At 37.2% G+C, this 24,170-nt stretch overlaps 1 protein-coding gene across 3 annotated transcripts in view; it reads left to right on the top strand.

Moving 5' to 3' along the window:
* The window catches only part of LOC100471557 (cadherin-12), a 1,012,668-nt gene that overhangs the window by 298,662 nt on the left and 689,836 nt on the right, over positions 1-24,170 (top strand). The window lies entirely within an intron of this gene.

Genomic DNA, 24,170 nt, shown 5'->3' on the forward strand with positions numbered 1-24,170 from the left:
AATAGGCTATATTCACAGGCCTGGAATAGGTTGGCACACATTTTAATTTTGTCCCAAATTTAGAATACAACATAAGTAGAAAAGGGATGTGCTATTTCCTAAGATTATCTTCAGGAAAATGGTATAATTTAGAAAAAATAAGAGTAAGGTATTATCTGAAAATATTCTTTTAAAAACAAATTTATTCCTATTAATTTTTTTTTTGAGGAAACTCCATACTATTTCCCATAGTGGCTGCACCGATTTACATTCCCACCAACAGTGCACGAGCATTCCCTTTACATCCTTGCCAATATGTATTATCTTGTCTTTTTGATAACAGCCATTCTGAAAGGTGTGAGGTGATATCTCATGGTTTTGATTTTCATTCCCCTGATGATTAGTGATATTGAGCATCTTTTCATGCACATGTTGGCCATCTTTGTGTCTTCTTTGGAAAAATGCCTATTAAGGTTATCCTCAGAGTTGTTGTTATTGACTTGTATGAGTTCTTCATATGTATTAGATGTTTGTATGAGTTCTTCATATGTATTAGATGTTAGCCCCTTATTGGATATGTGACGTACAAATATCTTCTCCCATTCGGCAGGTTGTGCTTTTATTTTATTGGTGGTTTCCTTTGCTGGATGGAAGCTTTTTAGTTCATTGTAGTCCCACGTGTTTATTTTGTTTTCATTGCCATTTCATCACCATTGCTTTTGCAGTCATATATATATATATATGTGTGTGTGTGTATACAAACACACACACACACACACACACATTGCCTGTGGCTGTCCAGTTTTCCCAACACCGTTTATTGAGGAGACTGTCCTTTCCCCATTGTATATTCTTGCCTCTTTTGTCATAAGTCAATTGACCATATGATTCAGCGATTCCACCTCAGGATATTCATTTGAAGAAACAAAAAAAAATTAATTCAAAAAGATACATGAACCCCTACCCTATGGTAATTGAAGTATTATTTGCAATACCAAGATATGGAAACAACTTAAATATCCATTGATGAATGAATGGATAAGGAAATGGTATATATACAAAATGGAATATTACTCAGCCATAAAAATAATGAAGATTTGCATTTTGTGACAACATGAATGGACCTTGAGAATATTCTTCTAAGTGAAATCAGTCAGGCTGAGAAATACAAACACTGTATGATTTCACTTGTATGTGGAAACTAAAAAACAACACAAAATAAAATTAAACTCATAGATATGGAGAACAGACTGATGGTTATCAGAGGGGAAAGGGCCTAGGGGTTGGGCAAAAGGGGTGAAGGGGGTCAATTGTAGGGTGGCAGATGATAACTAGACTTATCATGGTGATCACTTTGTAGTGATTGCAAATATAGAATTATTATGGTATACACCTGCAACTAATATAATGTTATACCAATTATATACCCCAGTAAAGGAATAAGTTCATTCTTCATTGAAGAGAAAATGGGCTGATAGCTAATTAATGCATTTGTACGCTTAAATTTCTGAATCAAGTGTAACTTCTAAAAAGAGGCACATCTCTGTATAAACTATGAAGTATACATGTAATTATGAAAAAAAAAACTTTTGCATTATATAGGGAGATCTGGTAAATAATGGACTAGACAGTCACAACAGAGGCTTACAAAATAATTTCACACTAATTCTCCTTGTGCAGTTTGCTATGTGACTGTTTTAACTTTTTAACTATAAGAATTCTAAGGTTAGCTTTCTTTAGGACATTATTTTTCACATTTATTCTATATAAAACCATTCCTAAATGGGCATGCACCATTCAAAATAAGTCAGTGTGATTTAAAACGTGAAAGTTGTCTCCTAATGCATGACCATCTGAAGCACTTTACAATCCCATTTTCAAAATGGATATGTAGAGAGATAGGTAGGTAGATAGATATATTTAATCCATCTATCTATATCACCGATGGAACCTGAATAAATTAGCTTGTTTGTTTTGTATTTGCTTGAGATCAGAGTAAGATAATTAGTCTTGCCAAAATATGTAAATATTAAAATTATAAATGGAGCCCTAGAAAATAAATTTACTTTGACATTTCCTACAAAAAGCTTCCAATATATTATGAAATATGTGTGTACATATAGATAGTAGAAATTCTGTCTTTCTGGAGCAACACATTACACTTTCTTCCTTCTTGACTATGTAGCAATGATGCACTTTACTAAATTGAGATGTTGGGCTGTAATACAATGTTGTCTAATGTAATATGCTCTGTGATTTATGGTAGATTTCAGCATAACACCAATGGAAACGTTAAAGAACAACCTTTTTTCTCCAGGTATGCAATAAAGGTCTCACAATATTTCACTGATAGGGTATTACTCAACACCATGTAAATTAAACAATGATTGTTTTGTTTGCGCATAGAAATTTATGCAATAAAGTGGTCTGAAAATGCCAGTTTTCACAAATTTTTTTAACTTTTACTCACTGCTGCTATTGTTTTCATAATTTATACTCATTAATATGAATCTTTATTTCATTGACTATAGAATTAATTACATGAATACATTTAGAAAAACAGTAAATTTCTGACATAACAAATCTAGATGGTGTTTTACTGACATTACAATTTAACTTACACACATATTTACTGAAAGACATATGTCATGTAATTATTCACCCATAAAGATTTTTCTCTGTTGCTCTGATAATTTTCTTGTACTTTAACAATTATATAGAAGTTCAAATAGGCCAACTAAATGAGAAAAACGGAATGAGTATAATTATATTGAACATATTTATATATCATTTAAAATGTATAGATATTTTGTGGGTCGAATATAATTATTAATGATCGTCCAAGTACTGTTTACAAGATGTATCTTTACTTTTATGAGTGCTTAACAAATGGTCTAAAATACATGGTCTGAGACTACAAATTATAGCCGCTGGTAACCTTATTTTGGTCTTAGTGTAGAGTTCGTTATGACCCTGCTGTTCTTGTTTCCCAAGCATATCCTGAATTATCTAGGGATCTGGATTATAGCAGTTTTATCTGTCTTTACTTTGCCCTACATATCTGTTAGTATATTAATTCTTGTCACACAATTTCAAACAATTTCATGGCTCGAAGTGGCAAAAGCATGGCCTGCCACTGCCGAAGCTAAAGATAGTTCTAGCTGATTTAAATGCCGTTGCAGTTGCTTTCTGTCTACGTATTCAGGATAACCTAAGAGCGTCCTTTACAGGCAGAGTTGCCCCAGCATTGATGAATATTGAGCTCCCAATGGAGGTAGATTCTTTAAGTCTTTTGAACTACTTTCCTCTGAACGTCTCTTCACAACAACCTAATAATTTCAGGATTAGTAATCTGTTCTCTTTCTTTGCACACATGTTCCCCTCACAGGTAGCCAGAGCACCTTGTAAAAATCCAGTACAAAATTGTGTGCTGTACAGGAAGACGAGGAACTGAAAACCTATGTTGCATTTTGTGTGCAAGTATGTATAGCCTGGTATAGTTTTTTGGTTGTTTCTTTTTTAGTGGTTTTGTTTTGTTTTGTTTTGTTTTTGCCATTTCTTACTAGAATACAGTTTATGCTTAGCTTCTACTAATTTCAGAAATGATGATCAACTGTAACCTCTCCTTCCAGTGGTGGCACATTTGATTTTCTGATCATATGGTCATTGCGTGGGAGGGAAGAAGTAACGCTTTATGATGTGTTATACTACAGAATTTTTTATGCACTTTTAATGCACTCACTACTTACTCAAGGATGGATGATCTAAGCTTCTAATATTATGGATACTCTTTTAAACTTTGTACAGAATGTGACAGTTCTTGAGTTTATAGGGGGAAAGCTGGTCTTGTTATTTAGTGAGATGGTACAGAACTATCCAGTAGACTTAGTTGCTGTTGCCAAATAATTGTATCTCATTACACATGGAACTGATCCATCCTCATCAGTTATCTTCTTGTCGTTCTTCTGACTGTTCAATTTTTCATCAGATTTTAAACAACAGGAATCTCTGTGAACATTGTCTAATTTCATACTGTTATGCATCAGTGCAAGGCAATGGTGAATAGCAGGAGACAACCTAGAGAAAGGAAAATGGACCCATTTTTGCCTCATTATTGTCTTGTTTCACTACTTATACATGCCTTTCTTTTTAATTCTTTGGTTTTTGGTTGAAGGGAAAGAGAGAAGTCTTGATTTTTTTCCAGCTTTATTGAAATATAATTAACGTATAACATTGTGTAACTTTAAGTTGTACAATGTAATGATTTGATACATGTATATTGCAAAATGACTACAGGAAGATTAGTTAACACATTCATCACCTCACATAGTTACAGTTTGTGTGTGTGTGGTGAGAACTTTAAAAACCTGCTCTTAGCGACTTTCAAATATGCAACACGGTATTGTTAACTATAGTCAGCATGCTGTACATTACATCCCTAGAATTTATTTATCTTAGAACTGGAACTTTGTACCTTCTGACCACTGTCCCCATTTTCTGCCCCCTTCATCCCCTACCCCTGGCTCTGTACTCCGTTTCTATGAGTTCATTTTTAAAGATTTCACATATAAGTAAGATTGTACAATATTTGACCTTCTCTGTCTGACTTATTTTACTTAGCATAATGTCCTCAAGATCCGTCTATGTTATCGCGAATGGCAGAGTTTCCTTCTTTTTTATGGATGAATTCCATATGTATATATATATATATATTTGTTTTCATATATATGTATATAGCGGTTTCTTTAACCATTTAACCCTTGATGGACACTTACGTTGTTTCCATGTCTTGTAGTGAATATGGGGGTGTGGATGTCTCTTTGAGATAGTGATTTAATTTCCTTCAGATATATACCCAGAAATGGAATTGCTGGATTATGTGGTAGTTCTATTTTTAATTTTTTGAGGAACCTCTATACTGTTTTCTGTACCAATTTATATTCCCATCAACAATGTACAAGGGTTAAGAGGGAGGTCTTCAGATTGAGGATTTGTGCTAAGGCATCCTAGGGATGCCAGGAGCAGCTTGTAAAAATTAATCAATTAACTAATAAATTGTATTTGATGTACTTTATTTTTCAATCTTAGGGCCAAAGATTTGTACTAGCACACGACTGTGGCTGAACTTGGAAATTGTGAAATTCAACATCATCTTTTTAGATCTAAGACAACTGACGTACAGTCATTAAATGTGCTTAGCATGAAACGGCTAGTTTGTAGTAAAAGTGTGAATGGATGTATAGTATAAACGTGAATGTGTGTTAAAAATGAACCTAAAATGTCCGTGTCTCTTTTAGCAATTTTTTTCGGCGTTGTAGTTTCTCAGAAATGAAAGCCACAGCATGTGTATTTCTTGGGTATAATTTTAATATTAACTTTTATTTTCCTTTGGATAGTTCAGTATTAGTAACACTGCTGACTCCAGTGTCCATATTCAATGGATAAATCTAAGAGATCATAGTTTAATTATTAACAATTTTATTATTAGTGTAAATGACTGTTTTGAAATAGTCACCAAATATTCTTAACTGTCTCATGAATTGGTGAACACTGACTGGAAAATTTAGATTCTCACTGTCCAGCATCTATGTGCTATCTGAATTTGCCAGGTTTTTTTGATCCGGTTTTTATTTAGTAATAAACAGGAAAAGAGGTATGTTATAGCACTTAAGAAAATTTTAAAAAATCTTATAGTTGTATACATGAATAAAACCAGAATTCACATGCTACCTTACTAAAACAGAGTCCACGCATATATTGTTATTGACAAAGGTGTGTAAGTTTTCTCTTTTTGTGTGAGTAACATTAAGAAGTTGGTTGGTGATTTACATGTTTTGAGTTACCTCATTTGATCCTGCCGTAAACCCTATTTTTTATCTTGGTGCAGGCATTTTTAACCCCACTTGGCACTTAAGAAACACAGCTAGAAGATAACTTATTTTCCTTATGTCTCACAGCAAGCTAGATATAGAGGTTGAGAATTAACATAATTCCCCTGGCTCCAATTTTATTGCTTTTTTCCCTTAATTGAAGAATTGTAGGAACTTACAGTCAGAGTTTTCTTTGACCTTCTTAAATAAATTGCTAGTAAAATCATCTCATTACTTGAGAAGACATACATAGGCAAATGCCTTGTGAACAAATCATATTTATTGCTGTTTGCCTATTTAGATGCTACTGTCAAAAATTATCAATGCCGATGAACATAAAATTGAAGTCAAGCATCTGTGAATTCCACACACACGTTTGCAGAAGGCTGTAATCTGTATAATAGGCATCATTAACTTAAGCAATTAAGTTCAATGTCCTAGTTTCTGTTGACAAGTGTTACTATTTTTAGGATTTTTCTTCATGTCTTACGTTGCTTCATTGCTCTTGCACCTCATGAGAAAAAAGAATCGCATTTATGTTAATTCTTTTTAAAATTCCCCACTGCAGCCAAAGGGTGATAAACATGAACTGTCTCAGTAATTAAGTCAGAGTGCTACTCTTAACGAAGTTCCACTTAGAAAAAGCCATTGCTAAAGGGGGTTGCTTTAAATGCAAACCAATCATTAATTTCAGGGCCACTTCTGGGGACTCTCCTGGTGATTATAAATCACTAAAATTGGTTTACGACTGCACTAATATACTGTAAAATAACTTGGCAGAAATCATGATGGAACCGCCATTTGGCCATGGGAAACCCTTTCTCTTCTTTACACACTTATTTCTACCAATTATTCTATAGAAGATTATCGGATGGATTTTAGTGGCAACATGTATAATTATTTACTACATAAAAAACGATTTTGAAAACAAGGTAGAGTTTATGTAATATGAAGCTGTACGTCGACAAGAGCATTAGAGTTTATGCTAAGGAAGACAGTAATATCTTTTCTTATTCGGACTTGCAGATTAAAATTATTTTGCAGCCGTTAACATTGATTCGACTTTATAAATTAAAACCAGGATCAAAAAACTACCTTATCTTAAAAGCAATAATGTAGTCATTTTTCTAAGGCATGCACCGCTTTCAGAGCTTAGCAAAGTGATCTATGAACGTAACGCAAAGGCAATGAACTTCGTCTTCAGCAGCTTTGCTAACTGAGCAAATGAAAACAGATGCCCATGAATCAGTTCTGCTCAATTCAAAAGTAATATATTAGTGAGTTATAGAGTACTGACACTGGGTTTAGGTCCTGGAAGAGTCAGAAAAAATCCTCATTCTAGTCCTAATTTTGGCAGTCTGTCTTTGGAAAAGTCCCAAGGCTTAGATCCCAGTTTCCCTCACTTGTTATTTGAGAGGCCAGGATTACATCTCTAAGACACAAGTCCTCAGTCTCTCACTTGTAACTTTGGAGGCAAGTGGACTTTGAAATTCAGACATTTTCTGCATTTTAAAATGCTAATAAGACACAGACGAGTGTGTTACAGAGCATCGTCACCAGGCTGTGGGGCTGCTCCCTGCCATCACATGATTACTTCTGCAGGGGACCACGAACAACCTCACTAAGGAGACACTTCCACTCTCCCGTGGCCTTACATCTGATCAGGTTTCACCACCAAGAGACTTCGTGTCAAACTTTGAACAAATATTTTCACCTCCAGTACATTTGGGATATTAGAATTTTAGGAAAAACTTGGTGTCTCACACCACATGGCTTGACAATTCTAAAATGTTTATTTGAGACTCTAGGGCATTCCATCATTTTGCTGAACGTCGAGCACTTCATCTCACACTTCATGTGCAAGTGAAGAGGCAAAAGCGTGAAATGAGTTTTTGGCAAACTGCCAAAGCCCTACAGCAGCTGCATGTCCAGGTGGGACTTTATGGGGCTTTGACAGGGGAAGTGTCACTCAAGTGTCTGACACCATTGTCTTCTCATGGCAGGAGGCGGGACATTTGATGGCTTAGCAGGCATGATAGCTACAATTAATCCTGCTCACAGAAATGGCTTTTATACAGGACTTATTAGTCATTTCTAAAAATACAAACCTAAATATCAGGAAACAAATGACTTCCCTTGGAGACCAAGAGAATGAACATCTCTTCTCCCTGACCAAGATAACCCTACCAGGAGAGTGAGATCATTTTTACATATCAACTGTGGAGTATTTAAGATATGCAGCATGTCATGAGGCACAGGTGTGTGTAATTAAAGCATTGCAAATAATTGTGTGCGTGCATCACGTGTATATGTGCGTGTCATATATGTATGTGTATATATATGTATATATACATATGTATATGCTTATATCCATGCACAACTGATGTGCCATATGATACTTTTGCTTAACAGAATTAACACTCCTTTTTTTCAATTCTTGGGTCTTTCCATTAAGTGAGTTTTGCTTGAAACCCTTGGTGAACAGATGTACAACTGAACCTGGTTTTGTATGACAAATATATGCTTTAGATTTAAATGTAGGTGTAGTCATATTTTAATTTCACCAGAGCAACAGGATACTAAAAGTAATCCCGTGTGAATAATTTTGTCCCTGATGTATATAATCACTTCTAAAGTACTATAGGCTTGGAATTTTACAAATGGATTTCTTTTTAAAATCTGTAGAGTAATTTGAGTATTAAAAAATAGCTTCAGAGGAAGTTCTTTATACCATAACTACTAAATGTGGAGACAGCTGCCTTCAAAATGTGATAGATGCTTTCTTTCTTTCCTGGCTCCTATTTAATAATGGTCATGGAAAATTTTAAATTGCCAAAAAAAAAAAAAAAACCCACAAAAACAAACAACATCAAAAAAGCCCAACCTCTTAAAATGATTTATTTGGAGTTAAGCACAAATCATTATTTCTACAACACTGCATGATTTTCTTCCTAATATAATATTTAATTAATGAATTAATGATAGAGAATCTCTCTCCCTCTCTCTTTCTTTCTCCATACATAATATATACATTATAGGGTATAGATACCATATATAGAGAGAGATACTTAGATATCCTTAGACTATCTTGTGTGATATTTTGATAATTAAAAATATAAAATTGCTCTATGCTAAAAAATAAACACTTTGTCTCTGTCAATCAGCATGCACGTGTTTTGTTGTTCACTTGGAATATTGGCTTAGAAACAAGAAATCACAGTAGCGCATCTCATTGACATTCAATAGGAAAATAGTGCTGACAGAATGTTGCAAGAACTAGAGTGGATCTAGGCCAAGAGAGTAAATTAAAAACAGTCCGATAGCTGTCTTAACATTTTACAAGGCAGACAATATGATCAAGTTGTTGAGCTGACATCGTAAAATCATTTGAAACCAAGACTGGGTTCTGTTTCAGAGATACACTTTTCATAACCTTGCTCCTTTGATTAGACGGTGCACCTCTGAAACTTTTGAGTAGAGCATCTATACAGATCTCATACATACAGCCACTCATTTCCTCACACATACATTTATGGATACCCTCAGGGACAAACGAGCAGACTTTTCCTGGAACTGAGTTCCAGCATCATCTCATTTATTTGTCCACTTATCTGTATCTTAGTTTATAACCATCTCATATTTATACCAAACTCGGACACGTATTTTCATGTAGTACATCATCTTGACAGTACAAACCTTGTGGACAAGTGAGGAAGATGGTCTACTGTGTCCCCTGACACAGGAAGATATTTTACTACCATTTTCAGGAAAATCTTCTACTCCATCAGTCCTTTATTCACTCACACATTCCTTCATTAACTGGCAACAAAGTCAAAATTGAAATTAATAGCACAGTCATTAACTTAGTACTTATTTATTGAGCAATTACGGTGTGATCAGCATCATTCATGGTGCAGAGCAGATATGGCCTCTGCTCTTACAGAGCCCCTGCATCAGTGAAGTATCTCTCATGGAGGTCAATTACTTTGTGTATTTTCAAGGAGAAAACGTCTAAGTGTCCTCTTCTTTCATGTAATGGAATATGTGTGTAAATGTAAGCAGACACTGCTTTGATATTATACGGAATATCAGTATGCACACACATCACGTGCTCTTCTAACGAACTCAGGCCCTGAGAGTTGGACCTGTGTCCAGATTGCTCCCCACGTGTTAAAATGTCATTCGAGTTGCCGCATAGGTTATTATAAGTTACGTTAGTACAACTCCTGATGAGAGATCTGTGGTACTCTATTTTAGTGTACACATACCAGGGCTAATCCTGAAACATTTTGATATCTGAAAACGGCTAGACGTAAGTTGAGCATTAGTGTTCCATAAATGTTTTGACAAAAAGTATCAGTGTGAAATAGACTGGAATTAAACAAAACAAAACAAAACTGGTCCATCAACAAAGATGGTTTGAGAAGTAGGGATCTGGACAAGTGTTTCACAAGTAGGTGTGATTTTGCACCTCCCTGCTCCCTTGGGGACATGTGGCAATGTCTAGAGGCATTTTTGGTTGTAACCACTGGGGGATTGGTGGTATCTAGTGGGTTGAGTCCAGGGTTACGGTGAACATTCCACAATGTACACGATAGGTGCCCTCCCCACACACACACAGAGTTTTCTACCCTAAAATGCTAATCGTGCTGATGTTGAGAAAACCTTCCTTAAAACTGATCAGAAGAGCTTGGACTTTATAGTATAGACACTATGCCATCTGTGATCATGGGTTTTGAAGAGAGAGTTTCCCTGAGGAAAAATATTTTAAACAGTTGCTAAGGAGATGATATGAGACGAGCCTAGAGAGAGTTGATCAGCTGAGAGTGTTGCAATAATTCAAGGGTGAAGAGACGGTAGTGAGCTAGAGAGAGGAAAACAAATATGAGCCATGTGGGGTGGCGTGGGGGTGAAGAAAGAAGGATTGTTATGACTCTTAACATATCAATCCCTTGTGGCCATGGGAGTAGACTGCTGACAGGACTGGCAGCGACTGGGAGAGATGAGATTGGGAAAGATGAGCGGTTTTGTTGGTTGTCTGTCTTACTGTAGGCTGCTCAGCACCCTACAATACCCAGGGCAGCCCACAACAAAGAATCATGCATCCCAGAATGTCTGTAGTGCCGGCGTTAGAAACCCTGGTGTCATGGACTGAATGTCTGTGTGCCCGTGAATTCATACGTTGAGGCTTAACCCTTAATGTGATGACATTTTATAGATGGGACCTATAGCAGGTGTTAGGGTTAGATGAAGTGATAAGGGTGGGGCCCCACCCAGTGTGATGGCATTAGTGCCCTTGTAAGAAGACAAACCAGAGAGTTTGTGTTCTCATTCTCTTTCTCCCTCAATCTCTCCGACTGCCCTGTCCCACCAGGTGAGAACACAGCAAGAAGGTAGGTATCTTCTTGGTTTCACCAGAACCCAACCATTCTGCTTTCTGATCTAAGACCTACAGCATCCAGATCTGTGAGAAATACATTTCTGTTGTTTTAACCATCTAATCTATGGTATTTTGCTATGACAAACTGAGCCGACTAATACACCTGGCTTAGACAATTGCAGACAATGAAACATAGCGATCTTCCCAGAAAAGTTTTAAGAAGTGATACTATCAGTTAAACTCCTTTAAAATTATATACACATATTATTTTTATTTGGAGTTAACCTTTCTCCTAAACCAATCAGAGTAGATTTAAGTTTGTTTCTTTTTCCTGTTTAGCGTTATTCTTCAAGCGATCTTTAGTGGGTGCTTTATTAACATCACAGTTGAAAGGCAACATGCTCAGCCAGTTGATAGTTGGATGTAAAGAACGTTTCGTTACCAGTATTTAAACCCATTACCTTTGAAGTTTTGCTTGATGTGCATATGACTAAAGTTTCGGCCTGCCCTAATGCTCATTTTCTATTAACGGCACAGTAAGAAAATGTCTGTGTCTCAAGGTCATAATAAAAGGTGCTTATTTGGTCTGCAAGATTCGGAAGCAAAGGCCCTCGGTATGTCAGCACTGATGGGGTCAAAGCCCAAGGGTTAGGGCTTTAATCTTTTTAATGAATTTTGAATATTCTTTTTAAAATTCAGTGTTATTTCTAGAGGTCACACGAAAGGCCATTTATATCAGGAAAACGATAAAAAAAAGAAAGCTAAGGAGAGGTCTTTGTGCAGTCAGGTGGACTCAAAGCTGAGCTAAGCGTCGGAATGTGTAGCTTAAGGTTCATATAATTAACCTGCGATGTAAACAAACAACAACAACAACAAAGTTAACGGTGCCCAAGTAAATTGAGTTTTTGATCACTAGTTTAGTGGCTTTAGCTCTACATTTTTAGTTATGCATGTTTTCTAAACTCAGCCATTATGTGTACATAGTTTATATACTTAGAATTTCTAAGAAAGAGGTACAGTTTCAGGTAGGACATTCAGTATGGCCATACTTTATCAAAGTCATATCTGATATTGGCTGATGAAAAACATTACCACAATTCTCAACAAATAAATAACTACATTAGGGCCTACAAAAACATCATTTCCAATATTTACCAAATAGAAATGTCTCGGCTAGGTAACAATAACAACAATTGCCAAAATTTGTGGAGCATGGTCAGTAGGATAATTACTGTGTTAACCTCTTAACATCTACTATAGTTAAAGCCTCATACCAGCTATACAAACTAGACACTCTCTCACTTTTTTGTGTAGGGAAAGAAACTAAAACAAAAAAAATGATGAGATTGCTAACCCAAGATCAGAGGTGGTATCTAGGCACTGAAGGTTGTGATGGGGTAAAGTTCAGAGTGAACACAAAGCAAAATTTTGCTGCTTGAGAACAAAGGTTATATATTTCCATAGCCTACCAGCCCCACACAGTTAATGTTGTCACCCTAGTGCTTGCAGATGATTTAGTATAAAAGGGTTGTGTGGCCAAATAAATTCTGAGAACATCCCATTTTATATTTGTCTCTTGGAAAATCCTAACACATTAGCTTACTAAGGCTTACTTTTCCAATTCATAATTTAAAAAGACTTTATTTTCACATCAGCATACTACATTTAAGCTTTTCAACTCATAGGTCTCAAAACCCTTTTATCTCACACACAAAATAGTAATATCGAGAAGAATTTGTGTTTTGAATCTACAGATAATACTTTGAAATATACTGAATTAATGAATGTTAGTCTAAAAGCATTGTGTGTAATAGTTAAAAGTGCAGTAAGAATGCTAAAATGGTCTAGTTTAAAGAATCATAAAATATATATGTTTAGAAAAGTTATTAAATGTAATGAGATTACATAACAGTAAATTTTAGACAAAAAGTGTTCCCTGTCCTTTGGCTATGTAAGTGCCAATTTCCCTGTTTTAGTTTGTAGTGCTCTCTAACAAAACACCCCAAAACTTAGTGGCTTAAAAAAACAGAACTACAGGGGCACCTGGGTGGCACAGTCGTTAAGCATCTGCCTTCGGCTCAGGGCGTGATCCCAACATTCTGGGATCGAGTCCCACATCAGGCTCCTCCGCTGGGAGCCTGTTTCTTCCTCTCCCACTCCCCCTGCTTTGTGTTCCCTCTCTCACTGGCTGTCTCTCTCTGTCAAATAAATAAATAAAATCTTAAAAAAAAAAAGGAACTACAAAATCAATGGGAGTTTATGTGTGTGTGTGTTTATATATTTATTTAATATGTACACATAAGATTTATTATGAGGAATTGGCTAGCACAATTTTGGAGGCTGAAAAGTCTCATGATCTGCCATGTGTAAGCTGCAGACCGATGAAAGCTGTTGGTGTGGTTCAGTCCCACTCTGAAGGTCTAAGAACCATGGGAGCCAGTGGTGTTAAGTCTCAGTCTAAGAGCTGGAAACTATCAATGTCCCAGTATGTCAGGTGGGAAAAGGGGTGAATTCTCCTTTCCTCTGCCCTTTGTCCTATTCTAGCTTTTGAAGGAGTGCGTGAGGTCACCCACCCTGGGAAGGGCAGTCTGCTGTACTGAGTCTACTGATTCAAATGCTATTCTCATCCAGATAGATACACACACACACACCCACACACACACCCAGAAATAAGAATGTTTAGCACCCTTGATCCAGTAGAGTTGAGACATAAATGTAACCATCACATTAACAGTCAGTTGTGTACATTTCCTGTTTCATGGAGTCCTGGCTTCTCTACAAGCTTGAAATCCTTCATTATTCCACATGGGCACTTCTCGTTCTCATTCTTTCTCTCTCTTAAACTGTCTCAGTCTCTCTCTCTCTCTCAATCTCTGTCTCTGTCTCTCTTACTATCTCTCCCCCAACCCCCTCCCCACACACACACCATGTGGTGTCTCCCTCAGTGGGCTAGCTTGGACAAACTCACAGCACGGTGGCATGTTTCCAGGAGGAAATGAATGTTTAGATTGATATATGTTTGCATATTGTCATTTATTCCATATACATGTACTGTCTATCCAGCGCTTTTTAGCAAATTTTAGAATCAACAGTGAAGAATGTTTTAATGGTTTGGGACATGTTTAAAGTGTAAGGGGAATCAGACAAGCAAGACTTTTTATCGCACATTTTATGTGCTTTTGCTTAGTTCTAAAAGTTTCACAAAAGCAAGAACCAGAACTTCTAAAACTTCAAATATGAGAAATATGAACATTAGATATGTATATATATATTTAAATGAATATATGCACACATATATTGATCTAAACAAGCACCTAAAACTCCTCTAAATTAACTTTATAAATTTCATTGAGTTTTATTATCTTAAAATTCTTAAAATGTACTAATAGCCCTAAAGTATTCAACTGTGCCCCCAAAAACCCTTAGAGTTTTCTATGAAGATATGACAGGGGCTACCATGCTTGAATCTAAACCAAGAAAGAAAGACATTTTTTTAAAAGATTTTATTTATTTAATTGACAGCCAGAGAGAGAGGGAACACAAGCAGGGGGAATGGGAGAGGAAGAAGCAGGCTCCCAGGGGAGAAGCCTGATGGGGGCTCGATCCCAGAATGCCAGAATCACACCCTGAGCCGAAGGCAGACACTTAACAACTGAGCGACCCAGGCACCCCAAAGGAAAATGTTTTTAGAATAGCTGATGAATGGAGAAAAACACAAGAGAGGGACAGAATGCAATACCTGAGAACATACGTTTTATTTGATAATTCAGTAAGGGATTTTTAGGATATGCTTCTTTAGGGCATCAAATAGTATAGTGATTTGCCCTGTATATTTTTGTACCATGATTACAATAGTTTTATTTAATGCCTTTTTACTTCATGTATTTTTATTATTGAGTGGAATAATGGCATTGTACAATGCATAACATATGCTTATTATTTGATTTTTTGGAGGGGGAGGGGCAGAGGGAGAAGGAGAGAGAAAATCTTAAGCAGACTCCATGCCAGGGCAGAGCCTGAACCAGGGCTCGATCTCACAACCCAGAGATCGTGATCTCAGCCAAAATCAAGAGTTGGATGCTTAACTGACTGAGCCACCCAGGCACCACTCATTTGATATTTTAAAATTTTGATTACACTTGTTAGAAATAGGTCACCATCGGTTTAACCACACTGCAAGAGTTTTTTAAGCTGTACAGATTCAGTTTCCATCAATTCTAACACTTTTGGGGATCAGTTCTAGATATTAGTTATACATTGTTAATATCAATTCACATTTGAGACTTTGTAAGCCAGAAGTCATTAAAAAACTTAAGAGTCAGAAGGACTCAGCCTACTATAGATTTACAAGTCAAATCTGGATCAGTGCTTCCCTATGGTGAAGTTAAATCAAGCCTTAATTCAGCAGAAATTTAAATTACCACAATTGGAGCTTGAATAAGTTATTTTTGAGCTCTGGGAGGCCTGCTTTGAAAAAAAAAAAAAAGACAAAAGAGAAAAAGGCTGCTATATCCTAGTTGATTGAACTCAGATTTTTCACAAATTGCTGTTCTTTTCTTACTGCATAAGGACAAAACATGGCATATTTGTCATGTGATCATCAGAACTGTCTATACCAACACAAATCAGGTGGTGGCACCCCTCCTTACATGTGTTATAGTTTCATAGGTAAAATCCCCTTACTAGGAACAAAGGAAGCTTTCAGAAAGTACAGGAAGTGCGTGATGGTGCCAACGTGGGAATCAGAAAGCCTGGCGGGATATGTTTGAGACCAGCACTTAATTTTTCACTCCTTCTTTTTCTCCCTTTTCTTATTTTTTGTTTCTTATTCTGGGCCTCTTGTGTAGCTCCATGTAGCTTGTCTCTCAAAGTCTCTGAGATATTGACCCCTTTCCTCATTTATGTGCTTTCCACACTACAGTACTCAAGAGAATCCCCTGACCTCCTCCATTTTCAGGGTGCTGTCTTTGTCCTCAGCTCTCGTTGGTGGCCCGAAGTCCAGAGACCCTCTGTGACAAAATTCCAGGTGTAACCTCAGGGTGTCAGTCATGCATGATGGGGAGCTGTATCCTGGCTCTTTGGGAAACTGGAGGGGATTTGGGGGTTAGCTACTTCTTATACAGACTTTCAGCCGATCTTTCTATATTCACACTTATGCATTCCCTTACATTGGAAGGTACCAGTTGCCTCCTCCTGAGTCTTTTCTGGATTCTTTGGTGTGAATTAGACTTCCTTTTTGTACCTGTGTCTGCAAACTAAGTATTATTTCTCTCATGCACTCAGTCCTTTATTATTGTTCTTTCTACTTTCTAGTGTGCCAAATTTTGTTATTGTTTTCTATCATGTTCTTTATAACCTTGTGGGTATATATTTTTTAACAATCTGTTTTTTAGGAAGCAGTAGAGATAATTGTGTTCACACCACTATTTTTAACCCTCATGCTTAAATCTCTGAGTATTTTTTTAGAATAGAAAATTTACAAGATAACTGAAAAGTTAGCTTGTAACTTCGATAAAAATCTATACCTACATATACTTATAGAGTTATTTTACTTTAGAAAATTAAGAAACTTAGAAAAGTTAAGAATCTTGCTATTTAACTTTTTGGGTGCTTGGTCTAGTACACTTTATGTTGATTTATATGAGCTGTTAGTCTTATCTGTATCTGTATTTTATAGTGCTAATATTAGAAACTCAGGACAATACTATTAATAAAAATACTATGCTAACTGAAATAATTTACATATTTTACCTAATATATTACACACTAGAATATATACATGTTCTAAGTTTAGAGTGATATTCACCCTCTCCCCTCCCAGGAACATGGTTTTGCACTGAAGATTAAAGTGAAAATATCCAGTAGTTCATCTTAATGAATGTGATGGATACTAACAGAAATTCAAATTGAAAGTATTTAAAAATTAGCAATGCAATTTTTTTTGTCTTCTGTTTATAGTTTTTAGGATATTTCTAGTACATCATTCAATTATAGAACATAAGATAGAAAACAGTGGAAAGAGTTAAAGAAGAGATAAGCACTAAGATGGCATTATAGCATTGATAACAATTCTTATCCATCCTCTCCCACTGAGAGCCTGACCTTCCAAAAGTGATTGTATTGTGATTAAACAGGAAAATGAAATTGAATTGTATTATTTGTCTTTAGCACATTATGTTCAGGCATTGGAGGGGGTGGGGAGGTGGGCAGCCAAAGATGATAAGAAAAGGAGTAATTATTCTTTTTTTTTTTTGGGGGGGGGGGGAAGATTTTATTTATTTATTTGAGAGAGAGAGAGAGTGCAAGCATGAGCCAGGGGGAAAGACAGAAGGAGAGAGAAAGAGAGAAGCAGACTCCCCGCTGAGCAGGGAGCCCAATGTGGGGCTCTATCCCATGCCCCTGGGGTCATGACCTGAGCTGAAGGCAGATGCCTAACCAACTGAGCCACTCAGGCCCCAAGGAGGAATTATTCAAGAATTTGGGGGGAAAGTTTCCAAAACACACAAATATACAAAATCATGACATGTACGTATGGATACATACATCGACTCTGGAAGAAATAGTAAAGTTCTGTAATGAGGAATATAAATTAAGAAAAAATTAGTTCAGACTTAGAGCACTTGTCTAAAAAGAAGAAAATAGGTAAATCGCTTTGATAATCCAATATAAATATATCTATAGATTAATATAAAGAGTGATTAAAAAATTGAGAAGAGTTATTTACTATTTGATTTGCACAGCCACACAAAATCGAGGAGGTATAGTTATCCCAAAGTTTTTTGTTACTGGTAATAAAACTTTGAGTTTTAAAGTGTATTATCTTTTTTCATCTCAGTTTTAAGATGGTTTAAAAAATTCATTTGGCCTTTTTTGGAAAAGTTCGATTTAAAGCATTAAATATAGCCGTTTTTTTCACTAGAAAAGAAATTGCACTTTAAAGTTCAAACTTAGCAAACTAAGCATTATAATGAGGCAGGTATTTCTATTGGGCCAAGTTTATTCAAAGAAAAAATACTTCCATGCTTTTAGCAAAATGTTAGACATCTTTAAATTCTGCCCTTCTAAAATATCTGAAGCCAATATATTTTAATGGACATTAAGATAATTTCTTATCTTTTCTTTCAAATGAATCCATATAAAATTCTTCTAGGTTAATGTGGGAGTTAAATATATGAAAAAGCAGAATTGTGGCAAAATGAAAAGTATATATGCTCTTATAATTATTTCCTAATGTTACCTTTTCCTCAAATTCTATTGCCTGGAATAAAGATGAGTTATTTTCAAAGTGGAATTTTATTAAGAATTCCATTCCTGGGGCGCCTGGGTGGCACAGCGGTTAAGCGTCTGCCTTCGGCTCAGGGCATGACCCCGGCGTTATGGGATCGAGCCCCACATCAGGCTCCTCTGCTATGAGCCTGCTTCTTCCTCTCCCACTCCCCTGCTGTGTTCCCTCTCTCGCTGGCTGTCTCTATCTCTGTCAAATAAATAAATAAAAAATCTTAAAAAAAAAAAAAAAAGAATTCCATTCCTGCAAGAGCCATCCTTCAGAAGGGACTTACTTATTGCTTGGTGGTTTAAATTTTACTTAAAACTGACATCTTTAACTTAATAATGGCTAGCAGTTTGAAGCAGGAATGACAAAAGTCTAAATCAAAATAGTCAGTTACTGCAGTGGATGGAGAGCTTGAATCCTAACAAGTTAATTTCATTCTTTTTAGTGTTTTATCTTTGCTGCGCCCCAGTGTGCTGTTGCCCAGAAGAAGTTTCTTCAGGTAACATGTTTGACAGTAAGCAGTCTATAGTTCTTCAGAGGGTCCTTTCATGCTGACCCCATATTGTTAGATCCTGGAATAGAGTGATCATTTTGCAGGAGAGAGCCAAATTTTTCTCCCTACAGGCAGTGCCACCCAGCACCAGGGTAAAAATGAATAATGCCTCTAATGTCTTGCCCCAGTCTGAAGGGGACTGTGATGGTTAGTTTTTGACTGGGCCAGATAGTGTCCAAATATTTGGCTGAATATTGTTTAAGTGTGTCTACTAGGGTATTTCTGGATGAGATTAACCCTTTGAATCAGTGGACTATGAAAAGCACATTGCTCTCCCTAATGTGAGTGACCTTCATCCAGTCAGTTGAAGGGCTGAATACAACAAAAAGGCAGACTCCCATGAATGAGAGGGAACTTCTTCCTGCCTGATTGCTTTGAGCTGAGATGTTTGTTATTTTCAGCCATTGGACTTGAGCTGAAATATTGGTTCTTTCTGCATCTCTAGCCTGCCAGTCTATTGAATGGAACTGCACTATTGGCATATATATATTGGCATATATGGATATATCATGTATATATATAAATCTCATATGAGATTTTATATTTTTTATCATGTATATATATATAAAATCTCATATGAGATATATATATATATATATATATATATCTCCATATATATAATCTCCTTAGATACTCCTAATCAACCACTGGTAACATTTTTCTCAGACTAATGAATATAGGGATAATGGCTGATTGCCCCTAATGTCACTGGACAAAGTAGGAAAGAAAAAGATGAGCTCATGGATTTGAATTTCCAGCTTTAGTGACCCATAAATGACCTGAAGTCTTCTGTAGGTGCCCTGAGGAAACCTTTATCTCCTATAACCAGAAGGCTGAGATTGCTGAAACTCAAATACAGAATCTCACCCTGGAAATGGCTGAATTACAACACAAATTGAACTCCCAGCCCTGCAGGAGGTCTAATGCTAAAGTGAGTCATTGAGAAGGAATAGAATCCTGAAAGTTGGAATGGGGATGTGTGGGAAGACCTTATGAAGCTGGGGACATTGAGCTTCTGAATTCTGACGAGTCTTCTGGGCCAGTGAGGAGGCCTCTCCACACTTAGTTAAGCAACCTGTCCTCTTATCTGAGGAGATTGACCCTACATTGTTTGAGGAAACTGAGTGGTCTCCTCTTAGGCAATTGCCATGCCGGAAAATGCTGATTCTCCTCAGGACCCACCCCCACCGTCCCTCTTTGTGCCTAGATCTGTAACCGCACTCAAGTCTGAACAGGCCCTTAAAGGTGAGGTACACAGCATGGCCCATGAGAAGATGTGACTCACACCAAAAGAGCAACTTAAGTTTTCTAATTTATATAAGCAGAAGTCTAGGGAAAATATACAACAAAGGGTATTTAAGGGTGTGGGGTAATGGTGGAAGGAATATAAAGTTGGATCAGGCCAAATTTATTGTAATGACATCAGTAAATAGAAATTCTGCATTTAATGTTGTAGCTTGGGGAGTTAACAGTTTGTTTGTTCGGCTGAAATATGGACCAAACTGTAGCCCATGATCAGGGAGTTGCACATGGAGGACCTGCACTGGTTTAATGTATGGGAAGGAGTTCACAATGGTATAATGGATTTGTCGGTTAAAACTGGCTTGCACATCCAGGGAAGATCCACAAGACATACCTCTTACCACAATGAGAAATAAATTTGTGAGGCGAGCCCTAACATCCTTAAACAGCTTGCAATTATTCTTCTCTGAGAGCCAGAACTTAAACTTGGGACTAAAAAACCCAAATGTAGTAGGAGTAATCAGATCCCAGAGGGGCAGGGGCCAAGTGGTGTTACTCAACTTCCAAAGGTGAGGAGGCCGTGGTTACTGTCATGGATAACAGAGTCAGAGCCACCATCAGAGCGGTCTAACTCATGCAGGTCTATAGCATTGGCTAATTGATCATGGTGTTCCCGGAGGTGAAATATATGCAAAGCCCACTAACTTCTACTTTGATCTGTAAAAGCAGAAAATTTTTTGGAGGAAATAAACAAAAGTCTAACTTGAGTCATAAAAACAGAGTCATGGCTCTTCCATCAAGTGCCAAATTTGATCCAGTTTAGAGACCCAGAACCCTTTGAATGAAGGGAAGGCTAGGTTCCCTTGAAGAAGGAACCCTCTACACTACCAAAAATGTATACTATTAATCTTTCTCTGTTCCTTCTACAAAGAAACCTAACAGAACAGTGTGTTGGTGGACCCATCCTCTGGTTATTTCCCCAGGTCTGGGATGTATAGTTGTAACACATATACTCAACAGCTGCCAGAATATCCATGTTGATTTCCTGACCTGTGGAGTGAGAGCTAATATGCTGGGAATTGCCAACTGGAAGCCACTAGAACTGCCTATACCTAGGAAAACCATAAACCAAATGCAATACCACATCCTTGGAGGGGCTATAGAGATTAGTGTCACCATTAAGTAAGATGCAATGGTGGTAATTTTCACCACATATTTTTTCATCTCACCTATATGACCAATGTGGAAAATGAACCTTGAAGAATGCCAGGTTAAGTTTAACCAGGTGGTGACTCCAGTTGCAGCTACTATGTTACATAGAGTTTTATTGCTTGAGCAAATTACCATATTTTTTTGGTTATGCAGCTATCACATTGGGCCATTGCATTGAGACATTACGTTGATTTGACCTAGTGTGCAAGAAGTAGCAAAAACTCTAAATTTATTGCTAGGACATTTACATGTCAGAAGGTGGGGAATATATCTGACAAAAATTCGGAGGTCTTCTACTGCCGTGAAACTTCTGAGGCCAGTGGTGTGGTTTAAGTCGAGATATATCTTCTAAGGTGAAGGATAAACTGTCGTATCTGGTTTCTCCTATGACAAAAGAAGAGGCATAATGCCTAGTGGTCTCTTTGAAATTTGAAGGCAGCACTTTTCTCACTTACAGGTGTTCTGACCATTTAGTAAGTGGTTTGAAAGCTGCTAGTTTTGAGTGGGGCCCGGGACAAGAGAAACCTCTGCAATAGGTTTGAGCTACTGTGCGAGTTGCCAGCCTGCCACATGATACAGCAGATCCAACAGGTGCTTGCAAGGTCAGTGGCAGAGTGGAGCCTTTGGGAGGTTCTTATAGGTCTATCACAGTCCGAATTCTTTCGGACTTTGGAGGAAAACACTGCCATCTGCTGTAGATAACTACTCTCTTGCTACTTGGCCTTAATAGAGACTGAATGTTTTACCGTGGGCAACCAATCTATTGTGTGAATTGAGCTGCTCATCATGGAACTGGGTATTAGATATCTCACTCACTAAGCTACAAAGTTGTATTTTCCCAGTAGTACTCCACCATCAGATGGAAGTAATGCATATATGACCAAGACCAAGCAGGCTCTGAAGACACAAGTAAGACACAAATGCTTATGGTCCACATTTTTACTATACAACCACCTTTCTCCCATCCTGCATCTATGGTCTAATGGGGTTTCCCTACAATCAATTAACAGAGGAGGAGCAGACTCAGGCCTGGCTCACATATGCCCTGCACAATATGATAGATGGTCCTGTGGTTGACATCACATGAAAGTGAGTGCTGCAGCACTACAGCCCCTTTCTGGGATGTCCGTGAAGGATAGTGGTTAAAGGAAATCTCCCCAGTTGGGAGAAATTCTAGCAGTGCACCTGACTTGTGGTTCCCTTTGTCTGGGAAGAGAAATGGCCAGATGTGTAATTATATATCCATTCATGGGTTATGACCAATAGTTTGGCTGAATGGTCAGGGACTTCGAAGGAGCATGACTGTCAAATTGGTGACAAGGAAATTTGGGGAAAAGTTACGTGGATAAACCTCCCTGAATGGGAAAAAACATGTTAAGATATATGAGTTCCTTTTGAATACTGACCAAAGAGTGATCTCAGTAGAGGAGGATTTTAATAATCAAGTGGATAGTGTGATCTCTTCTGTTGATGCCAGTTGGCCTCTTTCTCCAACAATCCCTGTTATTTCCCAATGGGCTCCTGGCAGGGATGAAGGTTATACATGGGCTCAATAACATGGACTTCCACTTACCAAAACCAACCTAGTCACAGCCACTTCTGAGTGCCTAATCTGCCAGCAGTAGAAACTGACCGAGTCCCCACATGGTACCATGCCGTGGGGTAATTAGCCAGCTCCCCGGTAGTAGGTTGATTGTGTTAGACTGCTTCCATCTTGGAAGGGGCAGTGCCTTGTTCTGAGTGGAATAGACACTCACTCTGAGTACAGTTTCACCTTGCCTGCACATCATGCAATAACTAGCATGTGTAATAGAACATTCTTAGCTATACAAAGAGAATCTTGCATGTATTCCCATGTCTATATATTCTATTCTCCAGAAATATATTAACTCATTTAAGTAGGAACCAGCTCCTCAAGGGCATACCATTGCTTTACTTGTTCATCAATATCCTCTGCCTCTCTCTACGTAGTTTAATCATAACCATGTGATTTGTTTTGGGTAATGCAATATGAGATGTGATATATGTCACTGGGAGGACATACAGTATGAGCAAGAAAGATTGCTTTGTGTCATAAGCTACTCTGATTTGAAGACCTGAGTGGCTGCAATATAGTCTGGTCTATTCTGACTGACCTTTTCTAGGTCATCTATAAGGTTCAGCAACTCCAGTTCAATAGGAAGCCAAATGAATTATATTTTTGTGTTCTCAACTAAAAATAATTAATTAAAAAATAAAATCTGTGTATGGAGTATCTGCATGTCACATGTTTACATTTGTATGGTGAATAAATATAGTTTTGGTGCTTGGTCATTTTAAAATATGGCAAAGGATATTAGATAGTGAGCTAATTGTCATAAGACATGCACAATGTAGTGATTCCAAAAGGAAAACGATTGTATCTTACTGCAAAATTAAATGGAAGCAATCACAGAGGAACTAGTATTTGAGATGAGTCTGGAAGAAGAGGTAAAATTTTAAAATGCTAGAAATTGAAAACTAAGTATACAAAGTTTCAGGTACTAGAAATAGTGAGGGCACATTTTAGAAGTGGGGCAGAATGCTTCGGTCTGGCTGGTGAGTAGTGAGTCAGTCTGATTCAAGTACAATATATTCAAAATCAGATATGTAATCCAGGGCCATGCTGGACAACCACGGAGG

The sequence above is a fragment of the Ailuropoda melanoleuca genome, chromosome 3, assembly GCF_002007445.2.
Source record: "Ailuropoda melanoleuca isolate Jingjing chromosome 3, ASM200744v2, whole genome shotgun sequence".
In the NCBI taxonomy this organism is placed as follows: Eukaryota; Metazoa; Chordata; class Mammalia; order Carnivora; family Ursidae; genus Ailuropoda; species Ailuropoda melanoleuca.